Raw genomic sequence first — 27,479 nt, forward strand, 5'->3', positions numbered from 1 at the left:
CTTTACAATAGGAATGTCCAGGAGGGGAAAAAATGGAGACTTTCTCCAGACGTGTTTGGCCAGTGCTGATTTAAGTTCAGTTAAGTAGGCCTTCGTGCGGGCCTCGTCAGAGCCTATTAAACGATCAGGTTGCAGTGCAGGGTTTCTAAATAGAGGTTTGTGTTGTGTGCAACCCCCAGCCACCCCAGTCAGCTGTTGGGCAGATCATGTGTGATACGCAGGGTCTACTCAGTTACATATGTGGTCAGGGCACGAGACGAGTGTGTATTTCACAGATGAGGAACCAAGCAAGGCCTAGCGAGGTGAAGGCAAAGGCTATAGTTTTATGACCCAGACCTATGTTTCTGAATCTCATGACCAATTTTCTTGTGTTTTTTTTTTCCCCCCACCACACCAAAATCTATCTAACCTTGTTCCGACCAAAGGCAGGATTTAGAACAGTGTTTCAGAGGCTGCCCTGTGGAACCTGGTAACCCAGTGTTCGGAAGGCCCAGGCAGGGAGAGCAGTTGAGCCCGTGAGTTTGAGAATAACCTGGACAGTGCGCAGACCCCCATCTTAACAGACAACTGACAATAGTAAATTCATCTCTTCAGATGTTAAGAAACAAACACTTGACCCTTCTTTTCCCCAAGTCTTCCAGTGGCTAATTTCTACATAGCCTTATCTGCTGAGGTGGGAGCCTCTGGAGAGGCTGTATGTATTCACTGGCTCTGGACGGACCTCATACCAAACCAGGGAAGTATGTATCATTCACCTCCATTTTACAGGAGAGGGAAAGGAATTTTTGTTTTGTTTGTCTTTGTTTGCTTTTTTTTTTTTTTTTTTTTTTTGAGACAGGGTTTCTCTGTGTAGCCCTGGCTGTCCTGGAACTCAATCTGTAGACCAGGCTGGCCTCAAACTCAGAAATCCACCTGCCTCTGCCTCCCAAGCACTGGGATTACAGACAGGGGTGCGCCACCTCTGCACCCGGCAGAGGGAAAGGCAGTCTTAAGTACCTGCTCCAAAGCCAATGGTAATTCTAGGTCTTAGACTGAAATCAGTGTCTTCCTCAGCACGCAGGCCTCTCGTCTTCTTGGACGCTCTCTTTCCTCCCTCTCTACAGAATGGGCTGCAGCTACTGGGGCTGCCCCAGGGGTGGAGTCCTATAATTTAGAGATGCAGAGGTTTGTGTTTAATCCCAACAGGAGACCTTGGAGTCATATTCCGGGTAGTTATCCTTTCACTGGGCAGCCTGCCGTCAGGGCGCTGCCGTGGGATGGGGATGGTTCTCCCCAGTTGCTGAAGTTTCCTAAGTCTCTCTGTTGCTGCAATAAACACCGTGACCAAAAACAACTCAGGGAGGAAAGGGCTTTATTTCAGCGTATGCTTCAGATTGAAGTCCATCACTGAGAGGAGATAGAGAAGGGACTCATGCGGGACTCGTGCAGAAACCATGGAGGAACACTGTTTACCGGCTTGCTCGCTGGCTCATGCGCAGCTAGCTTTCCTATACAGGCCAAATGGACCTGTGTAGGGAATGGTGCCGCCCATAGTGAGCTGGGCCCTTCCTCATCAGTGACCAAGACAAACTCACCAGAATGACCAGAGGCCAGCTGCTTTAGGGAATTCCTCAACTGAGGACACCTCTTTCCTGGTGTCTCTGTGTTGTGACAATAAAAACTAACCTGTACACCCTGCCTGCCCACGAGGGGAGATAATGGTGAGATACCATCCCTCAAGTTGATGTGTGGGATCAGTATGCTAAGAAGTGGTTAGCTCGTCTCCTGCACACTTGACTGCTGTATAGAATGATCTAGCACATGGCCGTAGGCCATTATCCATCCGTAAACCATTCTTCTTCCAACACTCAGAGCCAAGAAGGAACTAAGTGCCTAGCCTCTGCTGCACCTTCAAGGATTTCACTGAGGAGTAATTCAGATCCCTGCCATGCACGAAGCGCTCTGTCAGGTTTCCTGGGGTCACAACAGCCATGGACTTGGCCTTCATGGTGCCTGTAGTCTAAGAGGAAATAGGTAAGAGGCAGGGAGATGCAGAGAGCTTACTAGAGGACCCTCCCAGTGTCATTCATGATTTTATTACTGGCTTAATATGCATTTCTTTTGGAAAAGGACAGTATGAACCTCCGTAGTAAGTGCTGGAAAGGGTGTCAGGAATGGCGTGCTTACCCTCGCACTGAGAATACATCTCACGTAGGGCAGAGGTAGGAGAAGAGGAAGCCTGATCCACACTCACCTAGCAAAGGTGACACTTAGCAGCCGCTGCCCTGAGGTAGTGGCACTTGTCCGCATACCTGCCCACTCAGGGTGGGGGACATGTGCGTCATGTAAATCTGCCTCCTGGGAAATCTGATAGAAAATTCCTGCCAGACAGGAGTGGAATAGTTTCTCTGGAGGTAAATTGGCTTTTCCAACCGTAGGATCCAGGCACTGGGCTCACTGAGCTGTGGCAGGGTAACATTCAGACAGCTAAACCCTCCCTCGCTGAGGTGCCCGGGCCTGATGAGGGTAAGGCTTGTCAGTGTCCATTGCCAAATGCTGGTTTTCTCCAAGGTGATGGGTACCCTGTGTGGAATGGTAGCTTATTTTCTTTTTCGTGTGTGGAACAGGTTTGTTTTTTAATACTCCAAGTGTGTTGTGTCTATTCGGATGGTTCCCACTCATCTGGAATCAGATGCTTTCAGTGCCGCCTCCTGCTGGAGGAGCATCTTCCTGTCCACCTTGCTTTTCCACCTGTAGGCTGACAGAGTACAGCAGAGCAGCCAACACACAAGACTACCGTTGTGCATGGCTAAAGCCCGTGGTGAGTGTACAGCATCCTGGGCATCTCAAATTCACAAAGTAGGAGAGAGCTCTGCACCAGGCACCTTCTTCTTGTGTTTCTTCTTGTGTTTCCTCTTCACATCTTCTGGAAAGGGATGAAGGAGACCCTTGGTGAGAGACATGTTCTCGGAGGGAGGTCATCGCTGCTGGAAAAGATGTTTCTGTTTTTAATGTGACGGTCATAGTTTTATCATATTTTCCCTGTCACTTGTGGCTTTGTTCTGTGATGGTCATACGGGCTGATTTAAAGGGCAGGGAGGGGCTGCTCTGCAGGGACCTATAATCTCATGTGCCCCAATATTATGTTGTGTTAGGGCATTGAGTTAGGGGTGAGTTTGAAAATGATTTTGGTGCTAAAGAGGGAACCAAGGGCCTCTCCCTCTTCCACGACACGGTCCTGGGGATGGTCAGATGGTTAGGATTGGTAGGAGATGCCTTTACCAGCTGAGCCATCTTATGGGGTCCCTCAGGCTAAGTTTTAATCAGCTACTCTCTTTTTTCTGCAAAGGGCTGCCTCATCTTTCCAGGGAAATCTGGGGGACGCCTGAAGCATTCTAGACAGAGGGCAGGCATCCTTGGGATGTTGTACAAAGTGGAAACTGCATCAGATACATACTAATGTAACAAGCACACGGTGCCTGTGCACAGTAGGTGTGATTTTAACTTCCTGGAGACCTGGCTGCCCTGAACCTTGTGCTTTTTACCTTTCCCCTGTAACATGCCAATGGCTAGTTTTTCCCTTGTAGCTCTTCCTACCCAGCTGCAGTTGGAGGAATACTACATAGAACTCCATTATTATTTGTGTGTGTGTGTGTGTGTGTGTGTGCGTATGTGTATGAATGTGCAATTTGTGTGTGTGTAAGTACATGTGTGAATGTCTGTGAATGTCTATGTGCATGTGAATATGTGTGTGAGAGTGTCTGTGTATGTGTGTGAATGTGCAACTTGTGTGTCTGTAAGTGCATGTGTGAATGTGTATGAGTGTGTGTGAATGTGTGTATTTGTGTGTGTGTGTGTATGTATGTGTGACTGTATGTGTGTGGTTGTGTTTGGGGCAGGGAAATACCAGTCAGTGAATAAATAACAGTGATGGCCGCATCGCTGGTGCTGACCTTCAGGTGACGCAGGAAGGTTGAGAAAACAGAGATATAAAGTGATATTGGCTGGTGACACGTGCTCTAAGGAAAGAGAAGGTGGATGGAGAGTTGGCTAGTAGGGCCGTAAGGAAAAGTCTAGTCTGGTCTGTGCTGGAAAGAAAGGGCCTGCTGGCTTCCCTAGTTGACTGGGGGGGGGGGGGAGGGTGGGCAGCCTCAGGTGATGGATTCACTGTGCCAAGACACACATAGAGTGCATGGGATCGGCACTAGGCACGGTGTTCACTCCCAGAGTCCCACCAGGAGTCACGTGGGGAAAATATGGCGTGTGACCGAGCACACACTTTGACTTTGAGATGGGCTTTACTTACGTCCTCAGACTCACTCTGAGCTGCTTCGCTCACGCAACCTCCCATCTTGCCCCTTCCAGAGAGCTGTTTGTCTGCTGTCTGTATTTATATTCATAGTTTCTTTTGAGACAGGGTCTTTTTCAGTAGCCTAAGCTAGCCTGGAGTTCATTGTATGCCTCAGCTTCCCAAGTGGGATTATAGGTATGACTACCACACTTAGTTAGGAATATTTTACATATATGTGTATGCATGTGTATGCACATACATACAACATACACATATAGCTAGCTACTAGCTAGATAGTGAGTTAGTTTGTTTTTTGGAGACAGGGTCTCACTATATAGCACTGGCTGTCCTAGAACTCACTCTGTAGACCAGGCTGGCCTTGAACTCACAGAGATCCTTCCGCCTCTGCCTCCTAAGGGATTAAAGGCATGTACTACTATGCCTGGCCAGGAATGTATTTTGAATGATCATGTTGCTGGCTGATCACTCTCATATTCAGGTTGGCTTGCCTGCCTGCCTGCCTTCCTGTAAGAAAGCTATTACTAACTTGTTTTCTTAATATTAAATAACATTATCAAATTATCCTATTTTTTCTAGAGGTTTTTCGGATCTGTTTTTAATGTTATTATTTTTGTGGGAAAGAATTTTTCCAGACATATAATTATATAATCTTTAAAGTAATGAAATTTTGCTTCCTCTTCATTTCCAGTTGGTGAGACTTGTTTTTCTTCTGTCTTGCTGTGCTGGCAGCTCCTTCCTGGGGGACGTTAGCTCTTTTCTTGCCACAGTGATGCGCTTTTCCAGCTGATCTCTGTATCTCTTAAGGAAGCTTCCCTCTGTTCTGAGCTAGTAATGAGTCAGTACTGGGTGCTGGGATTTAACATGATAAGCATCAGTAGAGAGAGACATCTGGTTTTTGTTATTGGTTTTTCCTTTGAATTCAGTTAATTATATTGATGGATTTTCTAATAATGCATTCTTCCTTTCCTGGAGAGAATAGAATTTAGTTGTGACCTGTAATTGTGTGTGTTTCTTACAGATGGGGAGGCTGAGGGCCAACCAGTTCAGTGATTGACTCAGTGTGGAATGCTGCAGATTTTTGTTTCCCTGAGTTATTGGAAGCAGGAGTTGGGGTAAAGGATGAGTTGGCACCTGCAGGCTTGATTAAATGAAAGATTTCCCCAGCCTCGTCCGACTTCCCACCCAAACACACTCTTAATTCAGCGCAGTGATTCTAAGTTGTTCTCTTTTCAAAATGAACTGAAAATACACGTTTTAAAAAAAATGAGTTTTTAAAACAACGACACACTAAAATTTGTGTTTTAAAGGTTTATGTGTATGGATGCACTTTGTGAGTTCCTAGGAGTTACAGACTGCACTGAGTCACCATGCAGCGCTGGGAATCTAACCAAAGTTCTTTGTAAGAGCAATGAATACTTTTAGCTGCTGAGCCTTCTCTGTAGCGCCAAGGGTTGGTTGGTTGTTTATTTATTTATTATAGATGAAATATGGTATGTAGCCCAGGATGCCCTGGAACTCACAGTTTTCCTGCTCAGCCCCTGAGATGCTGGGATTACAGGTACCACCATGTCCAACTTAAAGAGCATCTTTGATGAGATGGTAAATATCTTTTCATGATAGCCAGGCTGATGAGGCACACGACTCTTCTCATCACCTGGACTCCGGTGCTCACTAAGCGCCCCCACCCCCAGCCCCATGTGGAGACCTGATCCTGAGCCTTTGTCCTGGGACGGAAGAGAGAAGCTGCCATCAGTGGGGAGACGCAGCTGCCCAGAGGCATCTTTGCTCCAGATGCTGAGTCAGGTCATGGACTCCTGTGGCACAACATCTTCCCCTCCGTCCTGCTTTATAAGTGAGGTGACAGAGAGAGACAAGGAGAAAAGGCATTTACCACGGGCCCTCGGGAGCATACTCTGAAGCAAGTGGGCAGCCTCTGGCTGCAGGTCACACACTACGGTCTCTGACACCTCCTAAAACGTGGCGGCTCAACCATCAGACTTGGTTGTTCCAAAGCCTCATTTTATTTTACTATAATATTTTTTTCTTAGAAAATCTTGAAATTCTCTTAAGAGATGGTACATGGAGAGTAGAAAAACACACACACTAGAATCTGGCAGTCTTGGGATCTTCTTCCTGTTCTGTTTCATGACCTTGCACAGAGACATTACCTTGGGGAACCTTGTCTTCACCTGTAAACGGGGTACTATTAGTAATGACGTCATAGGGCAGGTGTAAGGCTTAAATGAGGTGGTATGACTCTCATGCCCAGCATCCTGCCTGGCAGATGTGAACAGTAGGCAGCTGCCATTGCTTGGTGATAGGATGGGTTCCTAGAAGTGCCACATTAGTGGGCTTGGCCCAGAGTGAGCCTCACAGAGTGCTTGTGTATTTACACAGACCAAGACAGGCCTGCTGTCACTGTCCAGTGTAATGTATGGAACATATCACACATATACTTACTCCCTGGCTAAACCATCCTAACATGGCAAAGGGCTGTATTTGACAAGCTACGGAAAGCTATGAAAATTAAAAAAAACATAATGGCTAACCTTGACACACTTGGGAAGAGGGAACTTCAACTGGGGAATTGCCTTCATCAGACTGGTCTGTAGACATGTCTGTAAGGCATTTTTCTTGATTCCTAATAGATGGAGGAAGGCCCAGGCCACTGTGGGTTGTGCCATCCCTGAACAAGATGGGCCTGGACTGTGTAAGAATGTAGTTGAAAAGGAGGTGGGAAGCAAGCCAGGAAGCAGTATTTCTTCATGGTTCCAGCCTTGAACCATCGAGGAAGTTCTTACCTGCCTCGCTAATGAACTGTAACCTGTAAACTAAATAAACCCTTTCCTCTCCAAGTCAGCTTGGGTTAGCACTTTAATCCAGCGACAGAAAAGCAAACCAGGATACCAGTGTATAGCATTTCTCAGGCGGGGGAGTTGAGACATGATATTAAAGTAAGCTGATAACATCCCAGCCTCCCTCATAGACGGACATTTTAGCATAACTTTAATTTTATAATTCTAAGTTAAAGTTCTTCACAAGCATATATTAGTTGCGCAAAATAATGGGTTTCCCTGTGACACGAAATTTGTTTTAAAGGTAATGATGGTGTAGCATTTAAGAACACAGGCTCTGGATGGAGCCTCAGTGCTCTGATTCAGATCTTGGTTGTACCACTAGCCAGGTGTGTTACCTTGACTGGGTCGCTTGACCTGTCTCTGCTGTACTTTCCTTGAGTGTACAGAGAGGCTGATAATAGACCCTGCCTGGTAAGGATCCCAGGATGAAGGGAGCGGATGCCTGACGCCTTCGCTGGTATGCAATCGGCAGAAGCACGCCTACCTCTGTTTCTCTTTGGCATATCCGATGGAGATGGACCTTGACAATTGTAGCTGTCATGCCTATGTCTGCTCTACTTCAAATGGCCAAGGCTTTCCCCAAATCTTTCCCTCATCTCATCCATTATAGAAAGAGGAAGAGCCAGGCAGGTAAGGGTGATTGCCACATAAGCCTGAGACTGGAGTTTAGTCGCTGCAACCCAGGAGAGAACAAACTCCTTCATGTTATCCTCAGACCTAAACACACACACACACACACACACACACACACACACACACACAATCATAATAATAACAATAATACATTTTAAAACTTAACGAGAAGGAACTACCTGATTGCTCCTCCGGCAATGGGCATTGTCCTGTTGCAGTAGCAAGAGAGGGAGGCCAATGTGCCCAGGCTCATTAGTCAAGACTCAACCTTTTGTTCAGTGGGGACTGTGTTTGGCTTTCACGGGTGCATCATTCCTTGGCGTTGTTGACCACACCGTGGGGAAGAAGGTTTGCTCAGGTCAGAGCACACCGGGAGGGTGAGGAGGGCGGAGAAGGGCTGTTTCTCTCGGGCCCATGGCAGTCGGGTCAACCAGCTGAGCAGGGAAAGGATGTGAGAATATAAAAGGCGCGGGCTTGGCGGGCTCGGGTTCTCTATTCTGAAAAGCACCCCATTCAGGCCTCCCTGGGCCCCTTGAGCTGTAGGGAGCGGAGCCAGTTAACCCACATTTAATGAGATCTGGGTTAGTGGACTCCCTTTCTTCCCACAGCGTGTCCTGGCCGCTGGACCTCTTCCAGGACGCGTACAGTGAGGGCCATTTACACAGCTCTGGCTGGCTGGCCTTTCTTAATGAAGTTTGCCAGCCCCCACATAGACTGTAGGCTCTCCTCCTGGTTTTTCCAAGGATCAGTCTCTGTTGATCTTTGTGTACCTCTGCTTGGGGAAACGCCTCAGCACATCCCTACTGTTGGCTACTGTTGGGTCTTTGATTTTGGTCTTCAGTAACGGTTTTACTTTCCTGGGTGACATGACACGGGTTTCCCTTTAGTTGGTGATTTCCTCCCTCCCTCCCTCCCTCCCCCCCTCTGTGTGTGTGTGTGTGTGTGTGTGTGTGAGTGTGAGTGCTCACACACTTCCCACCCCTCTCCCGGGCCTCACTGTCACTGTGCCTTCTTTCTGGGGCTGGGATGCCAGCTGATACAGTGACTTCCTTGTCTGCTTGGCTCTCACCAGCTGATGGGCAAGGTCATTTTCAAACTCAACACCTGCTTATCCAACCCACCAGCTGCATCGTACCAAGACAGCCCACTCTCCCGGGCCAGGGAAAGGGGAGATAAGAATAGACTGGGGAAGGGCAGCAGCAGTGGAGGGCACTGCCCACCTACCTCAGGGCATTTGATTTGGCAGCAAGTCAACACATATCAGCTGATGTCCAGGGGCCTCTCGAGATAGCGCTGAGAGCCTGGGAGGGCTTACATTACGTGATTGTACCTTTGTTGTTGTTGGGCTTGTAAGGACCATTACCATCTAGAGGGCAGTTTTCAGCCATCCATCTGGCATTATTGTTTGGGTAGGATGCCCAAGGCTCTGCATAGTGAAATCCATACATTAGCGTGGACAATGTCTGTGAAGGTGTCCGTTGGCAGAAGGACAGTACGTGAGCGCATGAGTCCCTCTTTTCCTTGTGTGGCTGTGAATGCTGCTAACAAGGCACTGCTCCAGTGGCGTGTCTGTGAACTTCATGGTGGAACACGAAGACTTTGTCTTTTAAAGGTTTATTGTTATTATTATTTTATATGTATGTATGGGTGTTTTGCCTTGCATGTATGTCGGTGCATCACTTATGTGCCTGGTACCCACAGACGTTAAAAGAGGGCTTTGGATCTTCTGGAGCTGGAGTTACACAGAGCTGTGAACTGCCATGTGGGGGTGGGGTGGGGGCTAGGAATTGAACCCAGGTCTTCGGAAAGAGCTCTTAACCCCTGAGCCATCTAGCCCAGAACCTGCAGGCTTACTCAGAGGTCTCCCCTCTCATCTGAACAGGCCTCAGATAAGTCACTTTGGTTCATTTGCAAACAGGAGATGAGTGAAGCATCCGTGGTGGTTAAGAGGGTTAAATGAGATAATGTTCAAGAAATGGGCAGTCTGTGACCTGGTGTAGATTTCAGCTGTCAGTGGTTATCTTCATCATTACTATTGCCACCTTGCTTGAGCTGTCATCCACAAGGTAATGGCCCTAGGTTTTGGGGCAGGACACGGATCAGATGCCAGCCTGATAGATGCTGTCATCTGTACTTGACCCCACTAGTCCTTCTTTGGGATTAGTGATGCCAGTGCCCATCTGGCTGCCAGTCAGGCTGGCTGCTTCTGTGCACCACCCCTCTGTTTACTTTCAGTGTAGGCCAGGGAGAATGATGAAGGTGGGCTGCACTGTTAAAGCACTTTCCCAACCCAGCTCTCAAGAGCCTTCAGGGCACAGAGGCTAATTCAGAAACACGGGCCAGGCATTGAGAGTGGTCAGTGATAAGCAGTTTGAATTATCCCCTTGTGAAGTGAGGTGACAACGTGTCGTCGTCGTCGTTAGGACACTTGTTGATGCCAAATTGATATTCAACACCCAGTGGTTTGGATCAGGATTTCCCAACCTGGAGAACATGAATACTTTGCGTAGAAGAATCTTTGCTGTGGGCATGCTCTATGCTTTGTTTAGCAGGATTCCTGGCATCTACCCACAATATGCCATCAGCCTGTTCCTGCAGCTTGTAGCCAACAGAAGGGTCTCCAAGTATGGCCTCATGTACTCTAGGTGGGGCAGGAAAAGAGGAAGCCTATTCAGTCATGGGACACATAAGGACATTTCAGTCAACGACACATCATGCCCACAATGGCAGTCCCAAAAGATGATATGGCCTGGTGTCTGAGTGCCCATCTGAGTTTGCATAAGTAATGTGGTAGTTTCAATGAGAATGACTCTCATAGACTCGTATATTTGAATGCTTGGTTCCCAGTTGGTGGAACTGTTTGGGAAGGATTAGGGGGTGTGGCCTTGTTGGAGGGGATGTGTTAACTGTGGGGTGGTTTTGTGCTTTGAGGTTTCAAAAACCCATGCCATTCCAATTAGTTCCTTCTCTGCCTCATGCTTATGGCTCAAGATGTAAGCTGTCAGCTGCTGCTCTAGCTCCATTCCTGCAGATGGTACCATGCTCCCCACCACCGAGGGTCATGAACTCTAACACTCAGCAACCTTGAGACCCAGATCAAACGCTTCCTTTTATAAGTTGCCTTGGTCATGGTATTTATTTTTAATATTTATTTATTTATTTACTGCAGGTGTCAGATCTCTTTATGGATGGTTGTGAGCCACCATGTGGATGCTGGGATTCGAACTCATGACCTTTGGAAGAGCAGTCAGTGCTCTTACCCGCTGAGCCATCTCTCCAGCCCGGTCATGGTGGTTTTGTCATAATGATCGGAAGTAACTAGGAAAAGTTTATGCCTCCTAGTCACAAAATCCTCGTGATGCAGTTCCCAAATGTATCTCCATCATGGAGCAGGGCATAGCTGTATCTGCCACAAGGATGTGAATTCAGGTCATGAAATGTGGATGCTCAGTACCAGTGTATTTGAAACTGGAAGTCATTCATCCCTAGGGCAGTCAACAGTGAGACGTATGTTGTAGAATGTTTACCAGTATTGTTGGTATTATCATATTGTTCACAAGGGCCCCTGCTGGCATAACTTGGTCTCAGTGTCTGAAAATATATTGTTCTCAGCAGCTCTGCTTATGTTTGTTCCCTGGTGCATCGCTCCTGCTCTTTGTTAGTAGGGGCGTCCCAGTGACACCATCTACTCCTTTGAGTTTTCTGTTACCAGGCAGGGTGTGGGGGTCCATTTCACCGACCTCTCAATCCCGCTTTATGTTTGCCTTTGGCCTCCTTCCTGGGGTGCCCTGTGCTCCCTTTTAACCCCCCTTTGTCTGTATTTCAGTAGTGAGCAGATAAACCTAGCATAGCAGCTTCTGCATGGGGAGGCGATTTAGGAGAATCACAATGACTTAGAGGCTAGCCTGAGCTAGAGGATAAGTTCTAAGTTAGCCAGGGAAAGAGTAAGACCTTATCTAAAAAAAATCAAGCAAGCAAGCATGCAAAAAAACCCAACCAGCTCCAGGCAATGGTGGCCCACACTTTTAATCCCAGCACTCAGGAGGCAGAGGCAGGTAAATCTCTTTGAGTTTGAGACCAGCCTGGTCTACAGATTGAGTTCTCGGACATTGAGGGCTATACAGAGAAACCCTGTCTCAGAAAACAAAACAAAAAAGAGCGAACAAACTAATGAGCAGGGACCCGAATGTCTCCAGTGGGGTAAAACGTGTTCTATAAACAGCTCCTGTCTGTTGTTCAAGAGAGCTCTCTCTGCTACGGAGATCCTTGCGCATACCCTGGAGACCTTCCTTCTAGATGACTGTGGTTCTTTGGAGTCAGAGCTCTTGGGATACAGACACTTGACTGTGGAAAGCTAAAAGCGTCTGGTAAGGCATGATGTACAACTTTCATCTTTGAAATCCTTCAGACCATGCACATGGAGTAGCATGCATGGGTTCGGGTATGTGGCCCTGTACCACAACCTGTATATGTAGATGCTAGTGTGCGTAGACAAGGGGCACACGCAGATAAATCCCACAGTGGCTGGTAGCACTATCGGGAGCTGTGGATGGTGGTCTGCGCATCCCAACCAGCGGAGACACCGCTATATTGGAATGAGGTGGTAGAGATGTGATGTCACACGGGAAGCGTCTCTGTGGGCTCTGCCACTTGCTGCTGTGTAGCCTTGCTCAGGTTCAGGGCCATGCTGTGCCTCAGTTTCATTGTCTTCAAAAGAAGATACTAGGGATAACGGTGCATAGAGCAGAGAGAGACTCAGAGTTGTCACTGGTGAGATCAGCTGGAATCAGAAGGGAGATTCTCCCCTGTCTCTTGGCACTCATGGTTCTTTTAAGAGTCCCACCCTCCTGCCCCAGGTTCTGTCGTGCTAGTGTGCTGTGTTTGTGGTTTTCTTGTTCTTCTGCCTTCCATTCTGTTTGTACCTCGGTGACTTGATTACCCGGCTGTCCCCGTACACAGCCTGACCAGCAGGCTGACGAAACACAGATGCTTGATCTCAGGATGCCTGCCTTGTGCTGCACTGGGCTCATTCCCAGACCTATGTTCTTGGCAGAAGGGCTGGGGGCCTGGGATGAGGGGTGGAGATCAATTAGTCAGCCCACAGAGGCCAAAGGTCCAGTCCTTGGGGTACAGGCTCCTGCTCAGTAGATCTCCACTCTGTAGATTTTGTTTTTAAATACTGACCTTGTGAAATCCTTTGACTCCGTAGTTTGTTCATGAGCGTTCCGGCTGAAGTGAGAATTGAAAGACACAAACTATCTTTGGGGGAAGCAAATCCAGACTTAGGGACAGGAATCTCCATCTGAAATGTTCCTCGACAACCCATTGTACGGCGACATCCTGGACAGCCATTTCCGTTCTTAGGAATTCATTTCCCAGCCTGTTCCGGCCTCCTGCTGGATTATGCCTGCCACTGGAACCGAAGCTGCAGGTTTCCCAAGAGAATCCAGAATTCAAGACCATTTTCTCAGGCTCTCGGGCTAGTCACCTTGGCTTTGAAAGGTTGGCTACTCACTGAAAAGTTTCTTTTAAGCAGTTTGAGCTTAAATTGGAAAAAAAAAAAAACCTGCCAGCTTACAAAGGATGGGGGACACGCTGTGCCTGTGCCCTTGAGCTTCGCAGGTACAGAAAGCGAGACTCAGAGAGAATGGCCCGTCTCGGGTTCCAGAACTGGATTTCACTGCAGATGGATGACTGGGTCCCCACTACAGGTCTTTCTTTTCTGTTTCTACCCAGGATGCTTCTGTTGGGCTTTAGATAGAGCTTTGAGAGGCATCGCAATGCAAGTTTTGGGGTCCCCTAGCCCTGTCTGTGGAGCTTGCAGCATCTGTAGATGGAAGTGTACCCAGAGACTGTAAGCCTGGCCTCCATCCTTGCCTGACTCAGAGCGGACAGTTGGGCATCTGTCTTAGTTAGGGTTTCTATTGCTGTGATGAAACAAAACACCATGACCCAAAAGCAAGTTTGGGGAGCAAAGGGCTTATTTGGCTTATACTTCCAGATTGCTGCTCAGTACCAAAGGAAGTCAGGACAGGAACTCAAGCAGAAAAGAACTTAGAGGCAGAAGCTGATGCAGAGGCCATGGAGGAGTGCTCATCTTGCTTTCTTATAGAACCCAGACCGCCAGCCCGGGGATGGCACCACCCACCATGATCTGGGCCCTCCCCATATTGATTACTAATTGAGAAAATGCCTCTACATCTGGACCTCATGCAGGCATTCTCTCAACTGAGGTTCCTCCCATCTGATGACTCTAGCCCACGCTGACAAACAAAATTAGCCAGCACAGCATCATCACACTGAGAAACACAGGGATGCAGTTCTGAGCAAGTTTGTTCTGTCTTAGCAAAGAACAGTTGGTGTGGCGCGGTATATGTTTTCCACGCAGCAAGCCTGTATGGCTTCAAATATTCTGGAGCTCTTAACAGAGCTAGGAGAATACCTTTGAGGCCAAGACAATTCTGCCTTGTCCTTGGGCCAAGAAAGGTCAGGCAGCCAGGACAGTGTGTTATAATTCCAGGATAGTTGCCGGGGTGATATGATGATGACTTTGCCTTTGCTTAATGGTGGTCCAGCCCATCTGCATGACTCAAAGACTCAGAAATGAGTGCTTCTTGTTCGCAAGGTAGAAGGGGTGGGGTTTCATCCACCAGTTCTCTCTTCTTTACCCAGTCTGCTTGTAAAAAAGAGAGCTTGATTTTTCCCAGCTGTATGGTGGACCCCGGATACCAATGCCAGTTTTCTGAAGGAAACCCTATTGCCATCCATGAGCGGTTGTCGGGCCACATGGGTGACTCATAAATAGTGAAGTTCCCAGAACTCACTCATCCCTGGCCAGCGAGGAAGAAGCTAAGCCAAAGGGTGGGGCAGGCTGCCGCATTTGAAAATAATGTTGTGTGTTAGAGACAAGTGTCCCCTGTGGGCAACCAGGCGATTTTGAACAGAGGGGCTCGTCCAGTCACCATGCTGGCTACCTGCTTTTGTCTGGCAGATGGAGGAGTCTTCACTTTGCACACTAGCTCAGACTTAGCAAGGGACAGGTGTGGTGGCTGCTGACTTTCCTCCAGGCTGTTGGAAATGTTTCTTCAGCAGTGCGGATGGTGTCCTGGATGGTGGCAGGAACAACTGGTTTTTCAGGCTATTAGGGAAATGGGAATTCCCTGGTTGTTGACCACGCATTTCCAACCCCTAAACTTCTAAAACAACCTAGAAGGCCACATAAATCAGCGTATTATTTATATTGACTTGGTGGTGGTTGGTGGTGGTGGTGGTGGTGGTGGTGGTGGTGGTGTGTGTGTGTGTGCGTGCGTGCGTGCGTGCGTGTGTGTGTGTGTGTGTGTGTGTTTTGAGACTCCCTAAGTAGTCCTTGTTGGCCTTGGACTCGCTGCAATTCCGCTTTTGCCTCTCACCTGCTAGAATTGCAGGTGTGTGCCGCCACACCTGGCTATGTTAACTTTTTATGGACGATAAACATGCAGAAGATTGTGCCAGTCACTATAGCTCATTGGGTTTCACACCCCTTTACAGAAAAGAATTTTATTTATTTATTTATGTGTGTGTGTGTGTGTGCTTGTCTGTGTGGGCATGGGCATCATACACATGCAGGTGCCTGTGGAGGCCAGAAGTGGGCATCAGATCCCCTGGATCTGGGTGGCAGGGAATTGAACTGCAGCCTTCATCAGGAATAGTAATTGCTCTTGTCTTAGTCAGGGTTTCTATTGCTGGGATAAAGCAACATGGGCAAAAAGCAACAGGGGTCAGGGGCGTGGGGGGTGGAGGGGACAGATGGGTTTATGTCATCTCACAGCTTAAAGTCCATCACTCATGGAAGCCAGGGCAGGAACTGAACCGGAGGCCATGGCTTGCTCAACCTGATGTCTTACACACCCCAGGGCTGCTCAGGGATGACACTACCCACAACAGGCTAGGCCTCCCACATCAATCGCCAGCTAAGAAAATGCCCCACAGGCTGCCTGTAGGTGATCTGATGAAGGCGTTTTTCTCAGTTATCTTCCCACATAGGCCAGGTTTATGTCAAGTCCACAGACACCAACTAGCCACAGGTCTTAACTGCTGAGTCATCTCTCCAGCAGGCGACTTCACACTTCTGCACACCCCTGCAATCAGTACCACACTGAGAAACTATGTTACCAGTGTTCCAGGGACTTCCCCAAGGCCCCCCTCTGTGCTTGGCAGTGCCTATCTGGACATCGAATTCTGTACAAATAAAATCACTGGGATACCGGGGTCAAGGGTTTGAACTTAAAGGATTGTAAATAGGGTGATGGCCGGCAGCCAGAGCGGTGACTTCTGGGAGTGTCAGGGAGGAGATTCCTGTGGTGTTGAGGGCTCTCTGAGACAAGTTGTTTCCTTGTCTTAGATTGAGATGGCTCCAGAGGCTGCCTCATCCCTCAGCGGTGTTGAAGGTGCTATCAAGGGCAGACAGGGCACTGAACTAACCATTGTCCTGGCAGCCGCCTTGTCACTAATACTCGAGGCTTCTTAAAGACCAATTGTTCAGGAGGGATTAAAAGCTGAGCACTGCCCGGCTAGGGGTGGAGTTTCAAGGCGGAGACAACAAGAAATGCCAGGTGTTGTGACTGATAGAAATCTGACCGTCCCCGGATGCCGCCTGTCAGAGCACGGGCTCCTGGGAGTTGGTTTTCTGATGGCTCAGAAGATGCCGTTGACAAGGGGGGCCAGAGGATGCAGACTGCGTGATGAGTTCCCTGGGAGGTGTAGGGATTCTTTCAGAGAGGCCATGAGGGGCTTTGGACGGGTTGTCTTGAACAAGTGACCTCTGTCTTGAGGCAGAGCGTCTGTGGACACTCTTGTGAACCTTCTTGGTTCTGGACACAAACAGCTGAGGGTTTCCCTCACGGCAGGTGTGGCTTAACCTGGCCCCTCAGTCACCGTCTCTCACATCGCTCTACCCGTTAGAGTCACTCTAACACACTAGAGTCCCTTGCATGGGCCGGGCTGGCTGCAGTATGTATTGAGTGGCTCAGATGAACAGAGAAAGTAGCAGATTCTGTTTAAAGACGTCCCCTGTGTTCAGTATTCATTCAGCAGTAGGTGTCAACTGTCTTTCGATGCTCTGGATGGCTTATCCTATAGCTATAGGGGACATCAACTCTGTGGTATGCAGGGTTACAGGTGAGATAATTATTGGTCTGAAGGCCACGTGTTACACAGTAGTCCCTCCTGATATGTGCTTATGGCTGGTGTCAAAGAAGACCTATTACAGAGATGACAGTTTTGACAAACCCGAGAGTGCTTTTGTTCCAGAGACTTCTCCCCGTGTGCCCAGAGATATGCCCGTGTAGCCGTCAGACCCTGTGTCGGGTCTCCTGCAAGCATGATCTCCTCCTTTCCCATGTCAGAGAATAGAACTGTATGGTTCCTTCAAGCACCTGGTCTGCAGATTCTCTCTAGGCCACCTGACTGGGGTTAGCTGACAGGACATCAAGCACAGGTGTGCCCATGGTTGGAACACTGGAGCTAATGCAATCGGAGGACTTCCTGGGGGTGGGGGGTTGCTGACAGTGTAGGATAGAGACAGGTAACAAAGACATCTTTGCTGCTGAAATTGTCTGTATTGGGTCCTCATTCGTCCACACCACTTCCTGTCTGAGATCGGGCCAATCTACCTAACACCCCCGTGCCTCAGTGTCTGCATCTGTCAAATGGGATTGATATCAGTAGCTCTGACATGGGATTGTTACAGTCACAGTTCAGCCTACAGTAAGTGCTTGCTGTCACCCCAGTGTGTACTACTGAGTGTCCCCATCTCCCAAATGTCAAAGCTGAGTGTGTTTTATAGATGAGGTACACACCAGAAGCAGTCTCTTTTCCTCAACAGTATGGCTTAGACTTTTGCCTTGGAGGTCTCTTATTTTAGAAAGGTCTGGGCTTCCTCTTATATTTTTTAAGAAAACCTTGGGGTAGTGGTTGAGACAAGATGTCCATAGTATGCCCAGTTGCATGATCTTCTTGCCTCAGTTTCCCCAAGCTGGAATTCTAGGTATATATATATATATATAAAACTGGAACCAGTTGTTTTTTTAATTAGTTAATTAATTTATTCACTTTATATTCCAATATATCCTCCTTCTCCTCCCAGTACCCCTTATGCAAGTCCTGCCCCCCAGTCCACCTTCCTCTTTAAGAAGGGGAAGCCCCCATCTGGATTTCACCCTCCCTTCCCCTGCCCCCTACAAATCCAGGACTAATGTGTATCCTCTCCCTCTGAAGCCCTATAGGGGGATGGGATCCACAGCAGCCAGCCAGGCAGGCAGGCAGGCAACAGGCTCAGGGACAGGCCCTACTCCAGTGGTTGGGGGACCTGCATGAAGACCAGGCTACCCATCTGCTTCATACATGCAGGGGGTGGGGCTAGATCTGTACTCACTCTTTGGTTGGTGATTCAGTCTCTGGGAGCTGTGAGGGTCCAGTTAGTTGGCTCTGTTGGTCTTCCCTGTCTTCTTTGTGTCCCTCAGTCCTTCTCCCAAATCTTCCCCAAGCCCCGTCTAGTGTTTAGGTGTGAGCCCTTGCATCTCCTTCCACTGGCTACTGGGTGGAGCCCTCTCAGAGGACGGTTGTGCTAGGTCCCTGTCTGCAAGCATAACTGAAGTACCATTAATAGTGTCAGGGGTTGGTACTTGCCAATGGTGCTTGATGGGTCTCAATTTGGGGCAGCCATGTACATCTTGTAGGCAGGGTACATTTTGGGCCGAAGGTTTTGTGGGTGGGTCGCTGTCCTTATCCTTCCCCTGGGAGTCCTGCCTGGTTGTGGGATCCATATTTCCTACACTGCCTCTTCAGGATCCATATTTCCCACTGCTAGGAGTCTCAGCTAGAATCACTCCCAGAGATCTTTTGGGGTTTACCCCCATCTCAGGTCTCTGGCATGTCCTAGAGATCTCCCTCACCTCTCACTTCTCTCTCCCATGCTCTCCCTACATAAGATGCCCTCCCTCTCTTCTCCCCATCTCCTCTTCCACCCAGCTCCTTCCTTCCCTCAACTTCTGATATCTATTTCATTTTCTCTTCTGAGAAAGATTCAACCATCCTCCCTTGAGTTCTCCTTGTGGTTTGGCTTCTTTGGGTCTGTGGAATTGTAGCATAGTTGTCCTGTACTTTGTGGCTAATATCAGTGAGTACATACCACGCATGTTCTTTGAGGACTGGGTTGCCTCACTCAGGGTGATATTTTCTAGTTCCATCCATTTGGCTGTGAAATTCATGATGTCCTTGCTTTTAGTGTCTGAATAGTATTCCATTGTGTAAAGAAACCACATTTTCTGTATCCACTCTTCAGCTGAGGGACATCTAGGTTGTTTCTAGTCTCTAGCTATTGCGAATAAAGCTGCTAAGAACGTAGTTGAGCAAGTGTTCTTGGATGGTGGAACATCGTCTGGGTATATGCCCAGAAGCAGGACCAGTTTTTAAGGAAATATCTTATAAATTGTCCTTTTGGTACTCTCATTTATTTACTTCAAGGGTTTCCAGAACTCTACCGTAACCTTGTAACCTGTGTTGGACTACCTCATTAATGCTCGCCTGGACTGAGGTTAGATAGCATCGCGTCTTCAATGACTGGTGCAATCTGGAGCCATTTGACCCAAAGGAAAATCTGTAGGCTGGACACGCTATTTCCTCCCGTGGTCATCTGTGTGTGGGCCTGGCCGTGGCCGGGGAAATGTCAGGCATCAGCTGTCTGAGGCACAGGGCCCATCTGAGGGCCTGGGAGGAACCCGCTGGTCAATCCGGATACCATGATATTTCAGGAAGGAAGCTCAGAGGGTGTCACCTCTTCCCTTACAAAGGGTCTTGTCCCTTACACGCGAGGAAACATTATCAGGGTGGATCCCTTGGAAAGCCAGTGTGTGGAGAAACCCGTTAGTAAGTAAGCGGCCTCAACCTATCACCGTCTCCTTGGACTTTGTAGACTGTTGTTGACAAAGATGTTCTCCTGGGACAGTTACAGATATTTCTCCAGGTTCCCCAGCACACTGTCAGCGCCCTTTTGTGATCTGTGGAAGCAGACTGTCCCCCTCCCAGGACTGACAAGCTGTGGAGGGTGAGGACTTGGGCCGTTGGCAACAACAGTTCTGTTTCCAGGGCTTCCGTGGCACACAGCCAGGCCATGGCTGAAACACGTGCTGCTTCTTGCACAGTTCTAGAGCTGAGCAGTCTGCAGTCGCCAGTGGGGCCTGATCCAGATGTTAACCAACCTGGTTCCTGCTGGAGGCCCCGGGGCACGTCCATCACGGCCTTGCCTGTTCCAGCCTCTGTCGGTCCTGCTCTCCGAGGCTGGAGGTCTCTTCTGAGAACCGGTTTACTCGGTGTCCATGGCTATACCTCTGTTGCTACTCTTCCCACTTCAGACAGTCTCTGTGATCCCCGGGTCCCGCCCAGCAGATGCAGGGTCCTTTCCCCATCTTACCAACCTTACCCGTAACATTCCTTTTCCAGGCAAAGCAGAAGTCACATAGATGGTCTGTGGATAGTGGTCACCTGTTGGGACCATCATTCCGCCCTGTACTCCAGCATGTTCCATGGAGTGTTAGGCTCACAACCTCCAATGCTGAGGGTGAAGATAGCATGGGGTAGCGCGGGGGTGGCGGGGGGGGGGGGGAAGGTTAGTTTAGGTCCTGGCCCTACCACTCCCCGGCATTGTGGTTGCCAAACTACTTGCTGTGAAGGAGTCTCCTACTTAATAGGATGAGTCTTCCTCTTAGGTTCAGCTGCAGAACCTAAGGGGCTTGTGACCATTATCTTTAATCCCACCCTCCTTTCTCCTCCCCCCCTTTCTCCATCCTCCCCCTTCTTTCTCTCTCTCTCTTGAGTTAGGGTCTCACCATGTAGCCTTAGCTGGCCTGGAGCTTACTATATACATGAGATAAACCTTGAACTCCTAGAGATCAGCCTGCCTCTGCCCCCTGAGTGCTGGGATTAAATGCGTGGGCTGCTGTCATTGTTTTATCTCAAAGAGCTCTCAGAAGGTGCAGGCATGCCCAGGGAATGCTTATGCTTAGGAAAGAAAACCCTGAGTTAAAGAGGACTCTGACTTTGAGTTTTAGGATTTAAGACAAGGTTTAACTCATCATCTTTTTTTTGGGGGGGGGGGAGCGCGTTTTCTGTTCCTCTGTAGAGTGATGTATATGCAGTATTGAAGGGTAGGAGGAAGTTTGTGTACCTAATACCCTAACAGCTGCCTTTCAGCCCTTGCCCACACTCTGCCATCTTCTCGATGAACTTTGTCCTTCTGTTTCTACGATGGCTGCTCATCTCTGCCCTCATGTCCATGTCACAGCCAGGACAAAGATGCCAGCCCTGCGTCAAGAGAGCAAAGCCCTCCGGAATCTCTTTCAGCATACGCGTTTGGCCAGGAATGAGGACTGTGTCCTCCTGTAGCTATAGAGGGAACTGTGGAGCCAAGAACATTCCGTCACAATCTAGGAGCACAGGGCTGCTAAGGTCGAAGGGAAGCACAGCATTGTCGGCTACAGCCCTGGCTCAGGTCCCCAGAGCAGCGAGCAACGGTGGGTCCGCCACTGTGGGCGATGCCGGAGTAAACAGCTATCCTGTCCAAACACGACGCTTTGGAGAGCAGTGAAGACCTGTGTGTCAGTATGGCTAATGGTGCAAAGTGTAACACTTTCTCTGAGGCTCTGTCCACAGTGCAGGGACCTTCTGTGTCGCTCACACCCACGCAGGAGAAGTCCAGGCAGTGAGCACCGCCCCACTGAGGGAACCATGGGGCCGGGAGTGCATACCGTGGGTGCCCGCCCCTAGACTCAGGGAAGGCCCAGCTTGTATTTGTTTTGTTTTTCAAGACCAGGTTTTTCTACACAGAAACACAGGACAGCCCTGGCTGTCCTGGTTGATCTGTTAGACCAGGGCGGCCTTGAACTCACAAGATCCACCTGCCTCTGCCTTCCAAGTGCTGGGTGGTATTAAAGGTGTGCGCCACCACTTCCTGGCAAGGGCCATCTTTCGTGGAACCTTATGCATGTAGCCTGTGTGCACAGGGTCCTCTCTATCAAAAGGGCTCCGTGTTGGATGCAGTGCTTTCAGAAGCCATTGCTAAAGAAACGCCGGGTGCTTTCTTCGTAGTTGATAACATAACCATGTGGGTAATATCTTGGGTCCGCTTACCACACACCAGGCAATGGGGACATGTGACAACTTCTCTCATCATCTCACAGCCTCCTTAAGATGCAGGCATTGCTGTGAGTTGTTCTTTATGGCCCAGGAAGCAAAAGTTCAGGGTGGTTAAATCATTTACCCGAGGTCACACAGCTAATGTCTCAGAGTCAGGATTCAAGCCTCTAGAGCAAAACTGGGGCATGTTCGCTGGGGGGGGGGGGAGGAGGTAAGCTGTCTGTGGATAGTGATCTTTTCCTTGTAATAATTACATGCTATTAGTTTCTGCGGTGAAGAACTGGGGTTTAGGGACTGGAGATATAGCTCAATGGTAGAGCACTTACGTAATATGCATAAGACCCTGGTTTGATTCTAGTACCTCGTGAGCACACATGTACAAAGGCATTAGAGAAAGCAACGAATGAGTGGAAGGATAACGTCTTTAGAAAGTATTTATTTATTGTTTACATTTCCTTCTTATCACAAGGGCGTGTATGAGATTATGTGATGGGTTGGTTTTAATTGTCAACCCTTGACACTCTCTATAGTCACCTGGGAAGACTCTCACTGAGGGATTGTCTAGGGCGTGTTAGCCTGTCTGTAGGGGGTGGTCTTACCTATGATAATTGAGGGGGAAAGACCCAGCCCACTGTGGGCGGCTCCATTCCTACGATTGGCTGCTGGATTAGGCGGAGGAAGTGATCTCAGTAGGAAACACGCATTTCTGTTCTCTGCTCTGTGAGGTGAACGGCCATTACGTGTTCCTTCTTCGGTGCACTGTAACCCCGGAACTGTGGGCCAAAATAAACCCGTCCTCCCCTAAGTCGTTTTTTATTAGAATGTTTTATAGCAGCAACAGAAACGAAGCTAGGGCAGACGTGGCGTTCCTTAGCTGTTTTGTTTTGTTTTTTAACAACGATTTGATCAGTGGGCAGGAATGCTCTGTGCTTGTGAGTATAATGCTTCAGTCGGGAGTGGACAAGAACTCAGACTGCTGTCACCAGAGTTCGGGGGCTTCCCCCACAAGTGTCCTTGAAGTTCTCTGTGGGATCTCTACCCTACTGTCCCCTGAGGCAGGGAGGACTCTGCATACCACGGGACATAACTCTGCCCTGGGCTTCCAAATGGTCATTTCTCCTACGTGTAGAAAGGTAAAGGTTGTTTAGCTGCCTGTTCCTTGAGACAGTCTGAATTAAAATCCATACCAAGAAAACGCAGACAGCTTACTGCCTGCAGCTCGGTTAGCGGCCCCCAAGATCCCTGAGCACAACAGACTTGTTTACTTCCAGGTCGCCAAGGCCAGGAGAGCAGCGCTTGACCACACGGGAGCTGGTGTCCTGGCTGGTGGGGTCAGAAGAGGCGGCTTCAGTGATGGTTAATGTTTATAAATGCTGAGCAGTCCCGGGTATCGGTACCAGATGCGGTCAGTCGCGCGGCGTGAGCTCTTGACTGTGTGCCCAGTGGCCCCTTCTGTCATGTGGCTCACGGGAAGGGCGGCTGTTTCCTGACTGTTTATAAAGCCTCTCCTGACTGAGGAGTCTGCAGAAGGCAGTAATGGCTTGCAGTTTTACTGACCAGTCGGAGACTGAACCATGCTGGGTGTCCTCTCCTCGGAACAGCAGGGTTCGCTTTTTTTCTTCCATCTCAGGCTCAGCCTGAGGAAGCCGGGACTGGAAGCGCTTGCACACAGCTCCTCTCGCTCTGGGTCTCACCACGTAGCCCAAGCTGGCTGACACCAAGCCCTTCCTGCCCCAGCTTCCCAAGCGCTGACGGGGCAGGTGTGCGGCACCACGCCCGGCGGTATCATGGACGTTTTATAGGCCCCCGGGTTGCCATGGAATTTTAAAGTTGGAACTCAGAGACCGTGGGACAATGGCGAGATGAAACCCTCTGATCTTCTGATAACCCCAAGGGGAAACAAGGGGCTGTAGGGAGGAGTGACCTCCCTCTTTTCACCCCATGCCGCCTCTCTGTTGAATCAGCCAGGGCCATCTGGGGATATGGTTAAAGCTCACAGACTCTGAGTTCCTGTGGTCCTGCCTGGGGTAGCTGTGGAGCCAGCCCTGTCTAGAGCTCTGCAGAGCAGACATTCTGGCCCTGTCCCTCCCCCAAGTTGTAGGGACTGCCTATTCCCGCTTTTGCCTTTGGCTTTCAATTATAGCCCAGGCTGCCCATCTTTAGCTGCCGACAATAGCCCAGGCTGCCCTCAAAGGCTTGGTCCTTCCTCAGACTTCAGTGCTGGAGCTGCAGGCCTGTACCACACGCCTGGCTAGTTCCTGCTTTTGCCATCTGGAGGCACGCCCATTTCCCTGACTCCTCCTACTCTCCCATGCTGGGGAAGGCAGGCGGCTCTCCAGGGGTCTGTGGCTGATGGCCCCATCCAGGCGCCTCACACTCTAGGGACTGGACTCCAGTATAGGATCCTCAGAACTACACAGACAGACACCAGTACTCCTGAGGTTTGAGTGGGGTACAGGAGTAAGGGAGAGGCGTGGCTAAGGCTGAGGACCAGGAGCTGATAGATTATGAGGGGGGCTCCTTGGGAGGAGGGGGTTTGAAGAAAAACAGATTCAGAAGTTTGAGAGGGCAGGTCTCTGTGGAGGCTGGAGCCCTGTGGTAGGATAGTGACATGGTCCATACACTATCCCCATACACTATCTACAAAAATGGTCCCCTATTTGTAGATCTGTGAACTGGGGGCAAGGAGGAGGGTTGTGCGTGGAAGAGGAGCTGGAGCTCTAGCCTCTGGTAACTCAGTTGCAAATCGCTTCTCTGCAGGTGTGGGAGGTGGTTAATGATTGATAAAAATCAAAGTTAGCCATTCTGCGTGACCTGTTAACATTAAAAAAAAAAAAAGGAGTCTTCAGTGCCTGGACTAAAGGAGGCTCAGATATGTTTGTGTTTAACCAGATTTTTATCTGGAGGCCTTTGGGTTTAATCACGCCTTCTTTTAAGTTTCTCTTTATCAGAGTCTCAAATTTAAAAGCCATACTGTGAAATTTTACTCTCTCCTGCCCCCTGGTGGCTGACTCGTGAATACCAACTTTGAATTCACTACCGGGAGACTGACTCCTCATGGCTATCTTACGTGCAAAGGTGCCTCAGAGATGCCACAGTGCTCGATCACATATTGGCCATCCAGTCCGTTTCCCGAAGGGGAAGCCATGCATCCAAAGCAGGTTGCGATTACTTCTGCCCGTTTCTGTCGTATGTTTTAGAATCTGCCGCTGTGCTGATGAGCGATTCTCCACCCCCACCCCCCCTGCTTTCCCAGGCCTAAGCAGAGAGGACATCGCCCCTCCCACCCCAGCTATCATTTGTAGGGCGTCTCCTCCCTGTGGTCCTGGGCCGGGGACGAGGGTAGTATTGAAATATCGTGTTCATCGGTATACATCCAAAGAGAAAGGGAGGCGAAATTTCCTGTCTCTGTGGCTTCCCTCTCCTGAGAGAATTAAGCCGTGTGATAAGGGGGAAGGGAGAGGAGGAGCTCTTTACCCTTCCTGCAAATTTATAGAAGCCCGTGTTTCCCCACAAAACACAAAGGATTGATAGCCATCAGTTTCAGTAGATGGATTTCAGTGTCAATAGATAGATGTCAGTTTTCAACAGGTAGGCGGCAGTCTTGAGACACAGGTGCTGGTTTCAATGTATGTTTACTGTAAGTAACTCTTTTGGGTCCCTTCAGGTCAAGGTCCATCATAAAGCCGTGCACATACCAGAACTGTCGAGTTCCTCTTGTCCTGACAGAATCCTGGTTCTATTGCCTGCTTATCACGCCTTTCCTTGTCGTTGGTTGACATGGAATTATAGTTCCATTATCAGAGTGCCACAGTCTTTGCTCTATCCCATGAGGCTGAATCTGGTAGGACACGGCTGCTGTTTGGTAGGACACAGATGGAGCAGACGGGGGCTCTTGACTCTGTAATCATGGTGTGGTATTAGCACAGTAACTGCTGTAAAGGCCCTGGTTACAGGTGCTCAAGTTCACATGACCCAACCCTCTCTCTCCAGCATGTCCCACTTGCTGCCACAGGACATTTGCACATGCTGTATCAGCCTGGGATGCCTTCCTCCGTGCCTGGAATGCTTTAGGTTTCAATGGTGTCATGTAACGATTTATTTTATTTGGTCTGTTGACTAAATATATATACATTTAACCCGGGTAAAGAAAATTGATTTAACTCAGCAAGAGAAGTAACAGGTTGAGGATGAGAATCTTATTTTAAGAATGACCAAGGAATGAGCACAGATACACAGACATACACAGACATAGACACAGACATGCACACAATATTTATGTATGTTTGTATCATATTTAAAAATATACATTCATATATAATCATGGGAATGCTACAGAAACGGGAAAACTGGATTAAATACAAACTTGGATATAAAACATGTTAGTTTCACTTAGGACAATAAAACTAACCTTTAAGACTAGGCCTGAAAAATTGTTTTGATCTGTATCTATGCTTTGTAAGTTAATAGCCTAACTGTGCAGAGTGTAGGACCAAACCGAAAGCAAATAATGCATCAAGCGAAGTTAATCTTGGTGTTGTTTCCTGTTGCTATGATATAATACTCTGACAACTACCTCTTTTTTTTTTGTTTTTTTAAAGATGTATTTATTTCTTGTATGTGAGTACACTGTTGCTGTCACTGACACACCAGAAGAGGGATTCGGATCCCCATTACAGATGGTTGTGAGCCACCATGTGGTTGCTGGGATTTGAACTCAGGACCTCTGGAAGAGCAGACAGTGCTCTTAACCTCTGAACCATCTCTCCAGCCCTGACAACCTCACCTTAAAGAGAGGGAGGGGTTATTTGGCTCCCAATTCTAAGTTCCTGGCCATTACTGTAGGGAAGTCAAGGTGGCAGGTACTCGGAGCACCGGTCATGCTACATCCACGGTCAAAAAGAGGGCAATGAATTAGAGCATACATGCCAGTTCTCAGCTTGAATTCTCCACCTAGGGAATGGCGCCACCCACGGTGGGCAAGATCTTCCCATCTCATTTAGCACGATAAAGATCATCTCCCACAGGGCGGCCAAGCCTCATCTAGGTCTCTCACTGAGATCTTCTTCCTAGGTGATTCTAGAAGTTCACAAGCTAATTGCAGTTACCTTCTCTGTGAGCTGATTCATGCTGTAGATGACTTCAGTTCTGTTTTAGTTTCTAGCTTTGGGTAGTTTTCTAAGCGACTTTATATCCCAAGTGCCCAGTACAGTACCTGGCACAAAGTGGGGGACTGGTGACTGTTTCCTGTGGGGATGAAGAGAAGGCTGAGCCTTAAATATTAATGGCTGGACTGTAATTCCAGGAAAAGCCTTCCATGAGGAAGTGCAGACCCAGCCATCACATTGGCGGATTTGGGGTCAGGACTGGCTGTGTGCAGAAGGGCAGCTATCGCCTAGCAATGGGATTGGGGTTATCAAGCAGGAAGTAGGGTTTAAGAGCAGGGGGGAGCTCAGTGATTAGGGCAGAGAGCGGGGAAGGAAAGGCGCTGTTGTTCCTGGCACTGCCTACACGCTGTTCTGTCATGT

General features: G+C 48.8%; 1 protein-coding gene and 1 pseudogene across 2 annotated transcripts in view; one reads left to right on the top strand and one right to left on the bottom strand.

The window, feature by feature from the left end:
* Positions 1-27,479, top strand: part of Arhgef3 (Rho guanine nucleotide exchange factor 3) — a 292,328-nt gene that overhangs the window by 44,246 nt on the left and 220,603 nt on the right. The window lies entirely within an intron of this gene.
* LOC127690549 (40S ribosomal protein S27-like) lies at positions 2,678-2,942 on the bottom strand (annotated as a pseudogene).

This window comes from Apodemus sylvaticus, chromosome 8 (assembly GCF_947179515.1).
Source record: "Apodemus sylvaticus chromosome 8, mApoSyl1.1, whole genome shotgun sequence".
Classification (NCBI taxonomy): Eukaryota; Metazoa; Chordata; class Mammalia; order Rodentia; family Muridae; genus Apodemus; species Apodemus sylvaticus.